Source organism: Sorex fumeus, unplaced genomic scaffold, assembly GCF_029834395.1.
Source record: "Sorex fumeus unplaced genomic scaffold, SorFum_2.1 ptg000123l, whole genome shotgun sequence".
Classification (NCBI taxonomy): domain Eukaryota; kingdom Metazoa; phylum Chordata; class Mammalia; order Eulipotyphla; family Soricidae; genus Sorex; species Sorex fumeus.
The window spans coordinates 2,929,984-2,942,382 of NW_026606180.1; the positions used below are offsets into that span (position 1 = coordinate 2,929,984).

Consider the following 12,399-nt stretch of genomic DNA (forward strand, 5'->3'; position numbering starts at 1 on the left):
ACTGGTGAAGGTATGGGTGTTTCATTTTATGGCCGAGACTTAAACCCGAAAGCTTTGTAACTTCCCTCATGGTGGTTCAATAAATAAAATTATAAAAAATGAAAAGAAAAAAAAAGAACTGACTGTCAACTGTTTAATCCCATTCTTTTCCCATCTCCAGAGTATCAACAACTCTTTTTTAAAAAAAGTAAAGGCCCTCCCATTGATCATCAATTTGCTCGAGCGGGCCCAGTAACGTCTCTATTGGAGACTTTGTTGTTACTGTGTTTGGCATGTCGAATACGTCACGGGGAGCTTGCCAGGCTCTGCCGTGCGGGCGAGATACTCTTGGTAGCTTGCCGGGCTCTCCGAGAGGGGCGGAGGAATCGAACTGGGGTCGGCCATGTTGGCTGCGTGCAAGGCAAACGCCCTACTGCTGTGCTATCGCTCCAGCCCCTTTTTTAAAATTTATTTATTTATTTTTTTATTTTTTTATTTTTTTGCTTTTTGGGTCACACCTGGTGATGCACAGGAGCTATTCCTGGTCCATGCACTCAGGAATTACTCCTGGCGGTGCTCGGGGGACCATATGGGATACTGGGAATCAAACCTGGGTCGGCCACATGCAAGCCAAACACCCTACCCGCTGTGCTATCACTCCAGCCCTCAACAACTCTTAACAGTATTTGAGTAGGATCGAGTTTCCTCAATATTTAAAAAAAAATCGTTCTGGAGCGATAGCACAGCAGGTAGGGCGTTCGCCTTACACGCAGCCAACATGGCCGACCCGAGTTTGATTCCTCCGCCCCTCTTGGAGAGCCTGGCAAGCTACCGAGAGTATTCAATATGCCAGACACAGTAACAACAAAGTCTTCAATGGAGACGTTACTGGGCCCGCTCGAGCAAATCGACGATCAACGGGAGGGCCTTTTAAAACAAAATGCTCTCACTTTCCTAAATCTCCTCTATCTGTTGCTCCTGTATGTTAAAATAAATATTAATAATGGTTTCTAATGGGAATAATTCTGACACCACATACATCCACCTATCAATCTACCTGTCTCTTTCCTGTGCTCTCACTCACTCTCCCTATCATTGACCCCAAATCAATTATGTGGTCAGTTTCCCTGTTATGCTGCTTTTGGTTCTTTGTTGAGGCCTTTACTTTTCTTGTAGGTTTCTTTTTTCTTATTGAATCACCTTGGGGTACACTTACAAAGCTTTCATGATTGGGTTGGAGCCATACAATGTTCCAATTTCCATCCCTCCACCAGTGTACATTTCCCAACATGAACCAATGTCCTCAGTTTCCCTCCTCCCATGACCCCCTTCTGCTACCTACCCCCTCCCAGCCTGCCTCTAAGGCAGGCACTTTTCTTCTCTCTCTCTCTCTCTCTCTCTCTCTCTCTCTCTCTCTCTCTCTCTCTCTCTCTCTCTCTCCCTCCCTCCCTCCCTCCCTCCCCTCTCTCTTCTTTTGGGCATTATGGTTTACAATACAGATACTTAGAGGTCCTCATGTTTGGTCCTGTCCTTTACCCACTTTCATCACACATATCCCATTCAGAGCGATCCCTTCCAACCAGCAATGTGATAATGGTCCCTTCTCTCTCCCAACTCTCCTCTTCTCCAGTCCTTGAGGCAGGCAGAAATGAGAGATCTGAAAAACTTATTAGATAAAATGAAAAACTCACTTACGATCTCTGCCTCACTTTGTATCTTTAAATCCCACTTGTGTGAGAGAGCATTCTGTACAGTACAGACAATTTTAATCGGCCGTCTCTCAGGTCTCCTCTTTCTTGACCTTTCAGCAACATTCACCATCTTTGACCATGCTCTAATTTGTTCCTTTTGGGCCACATCTGTCAGTGCTCCAGGGTTACTCCTGACTCCCAGCGATCACTCCTTGCAGTACTCAGGGGACCATGTGGGATGCCAGGGATTGAACCCTGGTTGGTCGCATGCAAGGCAAGCACCCTACCCACTGCTCTAATTAAGACATTCTTCTCTAACTTTTGTTTTGGTTTTGGAACCACACTGGTGGTTCTCAGGACTTACTCCTGGCTTTGCACTCCGGGAACACTCCTGGTGCTGCTGAGAGACCCCATGGGGTATCAGGGGTTGAACCCAGTTGCTTGTATGCAAGGCAAGTGCCCTGTCAGCTCTACTCTCTCTCTAGTCCTCTCCTCTCACTTTTCCCTTAGAAACTTAGACATGACCTGTGATTCAGTTCTTTTTCTCATCCCCCCCTCCCAAATCTCATCCTCAGTACTATCTTCTGAAAATGTTTAGAATCATGCCACTTCATACCACTTCTATTGTTGCTGCCTCTGTCCAAACCACTGTATCTCTTTCATGTACCAAAGTGGGTTCCTATTAAGTTTTCCTTGCACTCTGCTCCCCTTTAAATATCTAAGTCATTGGAGGATCCTCCCAGGAGGGGAGATGCATGTTGAAAGTAGACTATGGACTGAACATGTTTGCCACTCAATGCCTCTTTTGCAGACCACAACACCCAAAAGGAGAGAGAGAACAAAAGGGAATGCCCTGCCACAGAGACAGGGGGGAGGAATGGGGGTTGGGGGTGGGGGGATATTATCCATGGTGGTGGAAAATGGGCACTGGTGGAGGGATGGGTATTTGATCATTGTATGACCGAAACCCAAGCACAAAGATTTGTAAATCTACAACTGTACCCCATGGTGCTTCACTAATAAAAAAAATTTAAAAATAAAAATAAATAAATAAATATCTAAGTCAGAATATTTTAAGAGAAACATTTGTCATCATTTCGTCTAAGAATTTTCCAATGACTCCTCTATTCCCATAGTCTTAAGGAAAAGGAAAATGGTCCTTTAAATGACCCGCAAGTGTCCACCTATCTGAACTCTTTGTTGTCAGCCACAAAGGAGATTCGTCTCTCCCTTTTTCCCCTTGACAACATGCCCGCATTTCTACTTCTTGCTCTCACCCTAAGATGTCTAGTCATGCAGGTGTGTGCTTCTGTCTTATGACTAGGATATTGTGTGCATTCATGCACACACACACACACACACACACACACACACACACACACACACACACCGTGCTCTGTTCTACTCATCTTTTAAATCCCAGTTTATTCGGGGGCCTCTCTCATGCAGTTCTTGGCTCTGCGCTGGGCTGCTTCTGCCAATGCTGTGGTTCCATGTGATGTCGGGTGTCAAACTAACTCCTTTAGGGTCTCCTTTACTGTCTTCCCGGCTCTAGACCTCACATTAAGTGATGCTTTCTCAGAGATCCTGCTCTTACCAACAGCCCAAGCCAAGATTATGCTACATACTTTTAGATTTTCTGTACTTTTCCTTCAGAGTACCTACCTCTCCTTATAGCCATGTCCTTGTGACATTGTTTGATTCTTAGCTGTGTCCTTCACATTGAAAGACTTTTGAGGGCAGGGGCTGTATTTACTTTGAGTGAATGTACACAGAGTCTTTATTTGCATCATTTATGATATTTAATCAAAGAATGTGCCTTTAGTATGGGCAAAGATATATAAAATACACTTTAAAACACTGTGAACATTTTGAGAGGTATTTGACTGGTTCATGAGCACATAAACTATTATAATCCATTTGTACAGGGAAATGTAACCTTGGATGTCCAGGTTTGATTTGTATTTACCAGAGAAGTTGTTCCTGTAGTGACCTGGGGCTCTTGCCTGAGCACCTTTGCTCCTTCTCTTTAGAAGTTCCCATGTCTTTTGTATTTACTTCTTGCTCACACCTGGGAATGAATCCATCCTCCCAAGTCAAAGAAGAAGGTGAAAGTGGGGATTAGCTGGAGTTGACCCAGTATCCTTACAACAGGTGAAAAATAGAGAGCAGGGTTTCATTTTCCATTCTCAGGACTTTATCCTCTATTTGGAAATTGTTATCTTATGAGATCTATTTATTCTATGCTTTATAAAATTTAATAATTTAAGAATAAATATAGGTCCATCCCTGGTCCCAGGAAACTGAGGAATCTCAGTAGCCTTTTTTCAGAGGACGTGCTTTTTACTCAGAATCACTATTTTGTCCTCTCATCTCCTCAGGTCAGGTTCCCCTAACCTGGGTAATTTAAACCAACAGTATAATGAAATCGACAAACATTTTTTCAAAAGGAACTGTCTGGTAAAATCTTCATGATGTACAAACTTCTTTTTAAGTGAAATAAATATACTTGAAGAAAGAATCTTATTTTCAGTAGAGTCCCTTGAGATACACGGTTACAAAGTTGTTTATGATTGGGTTTCAGTCATGCATTGTTCCAATAACCAACCCTCCACTTGTGTACATTTCCCATCACCAACATCCCTTTCCCTCTAGCCTCCCCACTCTCCAGTCTGCCTCTAGAGCAGACACTTTTCTTCTCTCTTCCTCTTTCACCATCTCACTCTCTTTGTCTCTCTTTCTCTTCACACCATCTCTCTTTTGGAAGGAAGAACCTTAAACTTTTCTTTTCCCTCAAAGCAAATGCAAATTGATATCCTTAATCATTCACTCTGGTGAACAAGCACCAATGGAGTGCTAATGATATAATGTAGACCCTACATTAGTATTGCTCCAACACCTCTTCAAAAGGCGAGCAGTTGAGGAGAGACCAGGAGGCATACAAAGTTTTGACAGCAGTGTCTATAACAGACACCGATTCCAAGATGGGAAGGGCGAGTGTTTTGTAAAGGACTGAGGAACAGAGAGGAACGACTTTATAGAGGAAACGACACACAGAAAAATGATCAGTATTTTCATACTTCTAAAGTGAACATTTAGAAGTTATTTCCACCATATTTAACTTTCAATTTTAAAAAAATTATTAGACTAGTCTAATAAAAGTTTAATATGTTTTAGTTCCTCAGTATGTTTGGACTGCATTAGAACCGTAAAACAAATTTCAACTACAGGTATAGCAGCTGTCTTGAATCTAAAATTTAATAAGTATGAAAGGAATAATTAAAATCAATATGACCTCACATATTCTGAAGGATTATCATAATCCTAATCCCATGTAATTATCATAATTACACGTCTTGTATTGTAACACTCAATTTTAGAAATAAAATAAAGCAAACAAGTAAATAAATATGCCACGCTATTTTGGTGAATATGATTTTTGTGAGAATTAGATACCAAACCAGTTTTTCAGAGAGTTTCTGTAGTCAGTACTTAAATGTGGATCAGTAGAGCTGTAGCCCTTTTATATTCAATTTATTTCCACTGAAGTCCAAGGGGGTTTTATTTGTCAAACTGTTTTTTTTAAAAAAAGATTACAATTCATGATTTATGTTGTATAAGTTATATTTGATAAACTCTCCTAATAGTTCCTTGGACGTTTCTTAGACTACAGCAGGAGGGGAGAGATTGGTTTCAAGAAACCATGTTCCTCAAATATGAGAGATGGGGATGGAAAGGAGACGAGAAGGAAGAAAGTCGGGAGGCAAAAGGGAGAGAAGGAGTGAGGGAGAGAGAGAGAGTCCATGGGAAAGGCAGCGTAATCTTTTGAAAGTTGTTTGAAATATAACAGCTTCATGCTCACTAAGAAATGAATGGCAAAGAAAGTTTGGGCCTAATCTCTGATCATTGTGGATGAAAGCTGGATGAAATGGTTTCAAGGACGGTGTTTTTGACTTCACTGCACTATCCAGAATCTCTTCACAGGACCAGCGAAGGCTCCACGTGGTCTGACCCCTGACAACCTCTGGGGCTTCATTCCCTCCTATGCTTCTCCTCCTCACTTTGGTCTTCTCCATCCCTCTCTGGAAATTCTCTTCCTTCACTTCATTACTCAAATGTCACATTATCAGAAAGACCTTTCTAGGTCACCTCATATAAAAATACCTGTTTCTCCCCACCAGCCTTTATCCCCTTCATAATGAATTATTTTTCCTCCTAGAAACATCTTATTAATATCTAATTGTCTGTTGTCCATCTCTGCTTCGTAAAAGAGCTTTATAAGGACCTAAATTCTAGCTGTGCTGTTTTCCATTATATTTCTGGTAACCAAAACAATACACAGCTTGTAGTAGACTCCCAGTAAACATTTGTTAAATGGCATTCTGTTGGGGCCTCTCTTTCCTCTTTCTTTTTTTTTTTTTATGTCCACTACCTCTTTGATGTGAACAGTGAGCCTCAGAACCAGTTTCTGTGATAAAAAGAACTCCCTGACATTGAAATTCATTGTGCAGTGATTTGTAATCTTCTGTGGTCTTGGTCTTCAGTATTTCATATTTTTTGTTTGCTTTTTGTTTTGGGTCTAAGGAATGAGGGTGAGGAAAAGACACTGGGAACTTGGTGGACGGAAGTGGACACTGGAGTAGGGTGCAGTGAGGGATTGTGTTATCTATAAAAGCCTATTTTTACAGTATTGTAAACTATGGTGCCTAAAATAAAATTAAATAAAAATAAAAAAATAATTTTACTCACAGGTAATTTCTAAACTTTGTCAGAGTCACTAATATTAGACAGAAATAATCTTTTTTTATGGACTGAGAGTCAAGAGACTTGAATTCTAATCTTGACTGTAGTCTAAGAATATGTGTTCCCTTGAAATGATCTTAATGTTCAAATTTTAGCTGTATGACCTTGGGAAAATAATAGTCTGGCTGTATATCTCAATTACCTATCAGTGATGTGAGAATAATAATTTCATCCACTCAGTGCTATTATAAGGACTGATGAAATAATTTGTGCTATGCCTGAAACACAATTATCACCATAATCATTATCTTCTTCCTCATTGTCACCATTTCCCTGTGATTCCTTGATATAATTTTTGTTGTTACTGAGTATTCTAGACACTTATATAGATATTTTGTCAAACTTCTTTATTGGCAACAAAAGAGCAAAACATGTTTTAATGTCTCAAAAAATTGACATATACTACCACATTCACACACAAAGAAAGAACAAAATTGTCATTGGAATTAGCAAGCATTGTTTTTGTGAAGTTCTTTTTACCTGGCTTTTTTCCCCTAAAACTTTCCCAGAAATTAAATATTATTTTTAAAAAGAATTAATGACACTTGCCAATTTCACACCTCCAAGTGGCAAAATAAAATCATTTCACTTAATTAATGAGCAGCAGGGTGGAAAAAACGCTTCTTTGTTAACTCTACAAGTACACTAAATTTCACAGCAGAATTAAAAACAAATGTTCTATCTTGGCATATAGCAAATTATTGCACAACATGTTATGAAATTTAAATTGCAACTGCTTCTGGGATTTTCATTTTAAATCATTTTATAGCTGATATTTGTATTATTTTTGTATGTTTGGGCTCTATTATTGTCTATTATTAATCAACCACTTCAGAGTGATGTTTTTCTTATACAGTTGATACAAGAATGTATATCTAAATGGATAAATAAAACAAAAAACTATAAATTGCCAGAATGGAATGTTCAGAAAATGCTTCCAAATTGGAGTTGTTTGCTTTGTGTATTACTGCCCACTTCCTTAACCATAATAGAATTCCACATACTTGTAAGTAAAAAAAATACATGTGCTGAAAGCTTTAAGATATTTGGCAATTTAAACATGAAGTAGAAGCCTGAATCATAAAGAGATCTGAAAATAAACATTATCTTTTTATTTAGAATAAAAGTATAAATTAAAGATATTTTATAGTTATGTGAGGTATAATTTCACGATGTCATTTACATAAGTATATAATACATACACACTAAGAATTCTAAAAACCTGAAGCACAAAAAGAAATCATATTTATGTGTACAAGGGGCTGGAGCCATAGCACAGTGGTAGGGCGTTTGCCTTTCGCGCAGCCGGCCCGGCCCAGCCGGGTTCGATTCCTCCTCCCCTCTCAGAGAACCCAGCAAGCTACCAGAGTATCTCGCCGGCATATATTCAATATGCCAAACACAGTAGCAACAAGTCTCAAAATGGAGACGTTACAGGGCCCACTCGAGCAAATCAATGAACAACGGGAGGACAGTGTTTGTTTTGTTTTGTTTGTGTACACACCTACACCTGAGTATAGGGAAGAAGACCCCAATAAAGGCAACACATCTCACCTGAGTGGTGCTGGCGGAGGTCTTCTCCACATAAATAATAACTTTGGAAAGAACTTAGAAATGTTATATACAAGCAGTGGATTGCAAGCTGCTATTCTCTCTTTCACTCTGCGCTCGATTTCTGCCGGATGGTATTCTTTGCATCTCTCAGTGGAAGTTCAGGGTAAATGTTTTAGTACCCAGTACTCTTTTCAGGTACCTTCCAGTTTTTCAAACTCTATTTATTTCAAATGTCAGGCACGTCAAAAAAAAAAACATTCTGTTTTCCATTATCTGGATTTAGCATTTCAACATTTGTATAATAATTATACTAAACAGTGCATAAACAAGATTATAAAATTATTTGTAATAGTTATAAATGAGCACAATCAATTAAGTGGCAGTTCTGGTTTTGCTACTGAGGAGGACTTGCTCTGATTACTTGTTCTTGTAGGAAGGAGGTGAATTTTTATGTGACGTTAGAACCCTAACTTTTAGTTTCATATTCTGTTTTATCTAATTTGCTTACAAATTGGTGGGCTAAGGTCGTAGGTTTCGGCTACCTCCCAAGAGGCTTGAGAGTGGGGACACTGAGATTTCTCCTCTTTCACTTTCATCTTGCTGCTGCTACAACCTGGGAATTCAGTTCTACCCTGGCGTCTTCATTGTCAGTTCCTTACTATTGATAAGTGCTCGATGGCAGTGTTCTAGAAGCCATCACAGAAGCAGAAGCATAAAGCATGTTGCCTGCTCAGAAGGAATTATTTAAGCATGTGTGGCATCTTCTTTAATAAGAAAATGAGGTAGATAATTATGCACAAAATGGGTAATAAATACCAGGCATATAAATTATTAATCTTTAATGAAAGAGTGATAACCATATACGTCAAATTTTTTCAACAAGATATAAAAAATAACCTGCCATAAGAATTATACATATAAGGGCTTGAGCAATAATACAGTGGGTAGGACATTTGACTTGTCTGCACACAGCTGACCCAGGTCCGATCCCTGGCATCCCATATGGTCTCCTGAGCAGTGCCAGGAGTGATTCCTGAGTGCAGGGGTTACTCCTGAGTAACCCCTGAGCATGATCCAAAAAGCAAAAGAAAGAAAGAAAGAAAGAAAGAAAGAAAGAAAGAAAGAAAGAAAGAAAGAAAGAAAGAAAGAAAGAAAGACGAAAAGGAAGGAAGGAAGGAAGGAAGGAAGGAAGGAAGGAAGGAAGGAAGGAAGGAAGAAGAAAAGGAAGGAAGGAAGGAAGGAAGGAAGGAAGGAAGGAAGGAAGGAAGGGAGGGAGGGAGGGAGGGAGGGAGGAAGGAAGGAAGGAAGAAGGAAGAAAGAAAGAAAGAAAGAAAGAAAGAAAGAAAGAAAGAAAGAAAGAAAGAAAGAAAAGAAATTATACATATAAAATATCAGAAAGAACTTAAGGACTCTCAATACTCATTTCAAATTGCATGTGATCCAAGATTAGATACTTTTGTTTTCCAGTTGCTTTCTCTGTGTGATATGGATAGTGCCCCTCTACAAAATCCCCAACATTCAGGCAAATATCTGAGAACTTGAGACAAAGAGGGGTTTTATACTAAATAACTCCAGCATAGACATCCCAGTGTTAACCAAGTTCACAGTGCCCAATGATGGAATGAGAGTCATTTGTGGCGTTTGTTGTGCAGTAAAATGGAGATTATCTTTATATGAAGCTAAACATCAGGATAAACTTGACTTTTTAAGAATTTTACAAATACCCAAAAGTGAGCATTTGATACGCCTCTTGTTTGGCACAACATAATGGAGAGTTGACTCCAGATGACATAGCAATCCAAGCTCGTGCTAGACATCCTATTCCCAATAAAGGCGCATCAAAATAAAACATCAGTTGGCTTATCAAAGGATCCTGCCTCTTCTCAAAGCCCATCTGCTCATCTGAGGGTCACAGGCTCTCAGCTCTGCATCATTATTTACTTTTAGCTCCTCACAGGCAAAACAGAAAAACATCCCAAACACCCCAAGAATAGGTGATGGGTTCACATTCATGGATCCACCCAAAGGCCTCTCTGGTTCTGGTGAGCTAACGCTAAGGAACCCAGTGACAGCTCCAGACAGGACCTTTTTTATTCAGTTTTTCAGAGTATCTTTATTCTCACCCTTAACCTCCACCCCAGCTCGATGCATTGATGACTTTTGTCACAGGCTCAAAATTTTTTTTATTGTTAATGTCAAAGTGGCTATTGTCTAGTATATAATTTCTTCAATTTGTTGGAGGAAATCATATTTCCCCTTATTTTTCATAGACCCTCCTCCTGCCATTACTTTTCAGTTGCTTTCCTCATCAATATGTGTCATAGATCATTAAAATTATATGTTCAGAGTTCATTTCTAGAGTTGGTTACTAGAGAAAATTCCCTGATCAGGTAGAGTATCCCAAACCCGAGGAGAGCTGGAGCAGCCGCTCCTGGGAGTCACCCCAGGTCTAGCTGTTGCTTTTGCCACAACCTTTTTATATTGATAATGGTTCTTCTCTTCCTTTGGAAGAGCGAGAGGGAAAGGATGCAGTCTGAGTGTTTTCTTGGGAAAAATTGCTTTATAGATCAGTCCACTGTCATATGCAACGTAGACTGAACTATTAAAGTAGCACTGTAGCACTGTCCTCCCATTGTTCATCAATTTGCTCAAGCAAGCACCAGTAACATCTCCATTGTGAGACTTGTTGTTACTGTTTTTGGCATATTGAATACGCCATGGGGAGCTTGCCAGGCTCTGCCGTGTGGGCAGGATACTCTCGGTAGCTTGCTGGGCTCTCCAAGAGGGACAGAGGAATCGAACCAGGGTTGGCCGTGTGCAAGGCAAACGCCCTACCTGCTGTGCTATCGATCCAGCCTTATGAAAGTAAAGAACTATATAAAACATACTTTACTATGAAAGTAAAGGACTATATATTTACTCTTCTATTTAATCTGAAATTCCTAATTAATATTTGCAGTCACATTGGCATCTGACTTAAGCACTGAATTTAAATTTTTATATACACAGTCTAATAAAAATTCCACAATAACTTTATGAGGCAAGTAACGCTTGGCTAGCTAGATAAGATTCAGCATCAGAGACTGAATCCTGGTGTTTTTTTCTGTCTCTAAAGCAGCCCCTTAGCTGCACTTGAGTAATAAGGATGTGAGATTCAAAGTGCTAAGTTAATACTGACTCCTGCTGTACGAGGTTTATCGGACAAAGGACAACAAAACATTCTAGAATTAGGTTAATTTTTCTGTATTGGTCATTATCAGAAACTAAGAGATCATCTATTTAGAATTCTGTATTTTCTTACATATTATTCATTTGTTCTGGCTATTTCACATAGAATTATCTTATCTGGAATACGTGTAGGAGACAAGTGGAATTTGCATGTTTCCCCTGGTTGGAAATCTTATCCCCATTTTTATTCTAGAGGATTGACTTCTGAACAAATAGAGAAGGTCTATAAAGTAAATATCCACCCACTTATGTTGGCTCTTATTTGGTATGTTAGAAGTATACTATCCAGTGCTTGCTTGACTATGAGATAGTTTATGTACAAGAAACCACAGCTGATAAAAAAGAAGACTTCATGCCAATAATAAAATTCCTTGCAGTTCAAGTAATGATGGGGCTTATGGTAGATACTAAGAATCACAGGAACAGATTCTAATTAGTCTTATTAGTCACGTTTGAGTCAAATGACCAACTATTCTGACTTTCATTTGTCCATTCTTCCTTATGATTAGCCAGAGGAATGGCAGAAATTGGTGGGTGGTTTGTCCACAGTCAACATCATGAACTTCACAGAAATTGCTTCCATTCACCAGGTCAAACAACTGAAAGCTCAGCTGGCTGGGGTGAGGCCCTGGACTTGTGTCATGCCATCTTCCTAAACATGGCCTTGCCCTGCCTATGACGGTGGTTGGCACCTCTTTGGTGGCTGGGCAGGTGAGTGGGATGAAATCCTTGACACTCAAGTCCAGAGCATCATGGTGTTTGCTCCCTGTGTTAGCAAAGTAAATTTTTTTAAAATTCCCCTCCCGTTGATCGTCGATTTGCTCGAGCGGGCCCAGTAACGTCTCCATTGGAGACTTTGTTGTTACTGTGTCTGGCATATCCAATACTCTCGGTAGCTTGCCGGGCTCTCCGAGAGGGGCGGAGGAATCGAACTCGGGTCGGCCATGTTGGCTGCGTGCAAGGCAAACGCCCTACCGCTGTGCTATCGCTCTAGGAGGGCCTTTTGAGGCTAGAGCGATAGCAAAGTAAAGCCCCATAATATTGGTTTCTAAATGTTTGCAGTTCCTGGTCTAGTGCTTTTGGTGTTACTCTCTGGAATAACCCTTTTATGACCTAAATTCACTTTCATAGTTTTTGTTTGCAG

General features: G+C 39.8%; 1 protein-coding gene and 1 non-coding gene across 2 annotated transcripts in view; both read left to right on the forward strand.

Moving 5' to 3' along the window:
• The window catches only part of KIF6 (kinesin family member 6), a 672,206-nt gene that overhangs the window by 336,559 nt on the left and 323,248 nt on the right, over positions 1–12,399 (forward strand). The gene's annotated exons all lie outside the window — the stretch shown is intronic.
• Positions 10,358–10,569, forward strand: LOC130044740 (small nucleolar RNA U3). The gene has a single exon (XR_008795490.1). It is a non-coding gene; the product is annotated as a small nucleolar RNA U3 (small nucleolar RNA).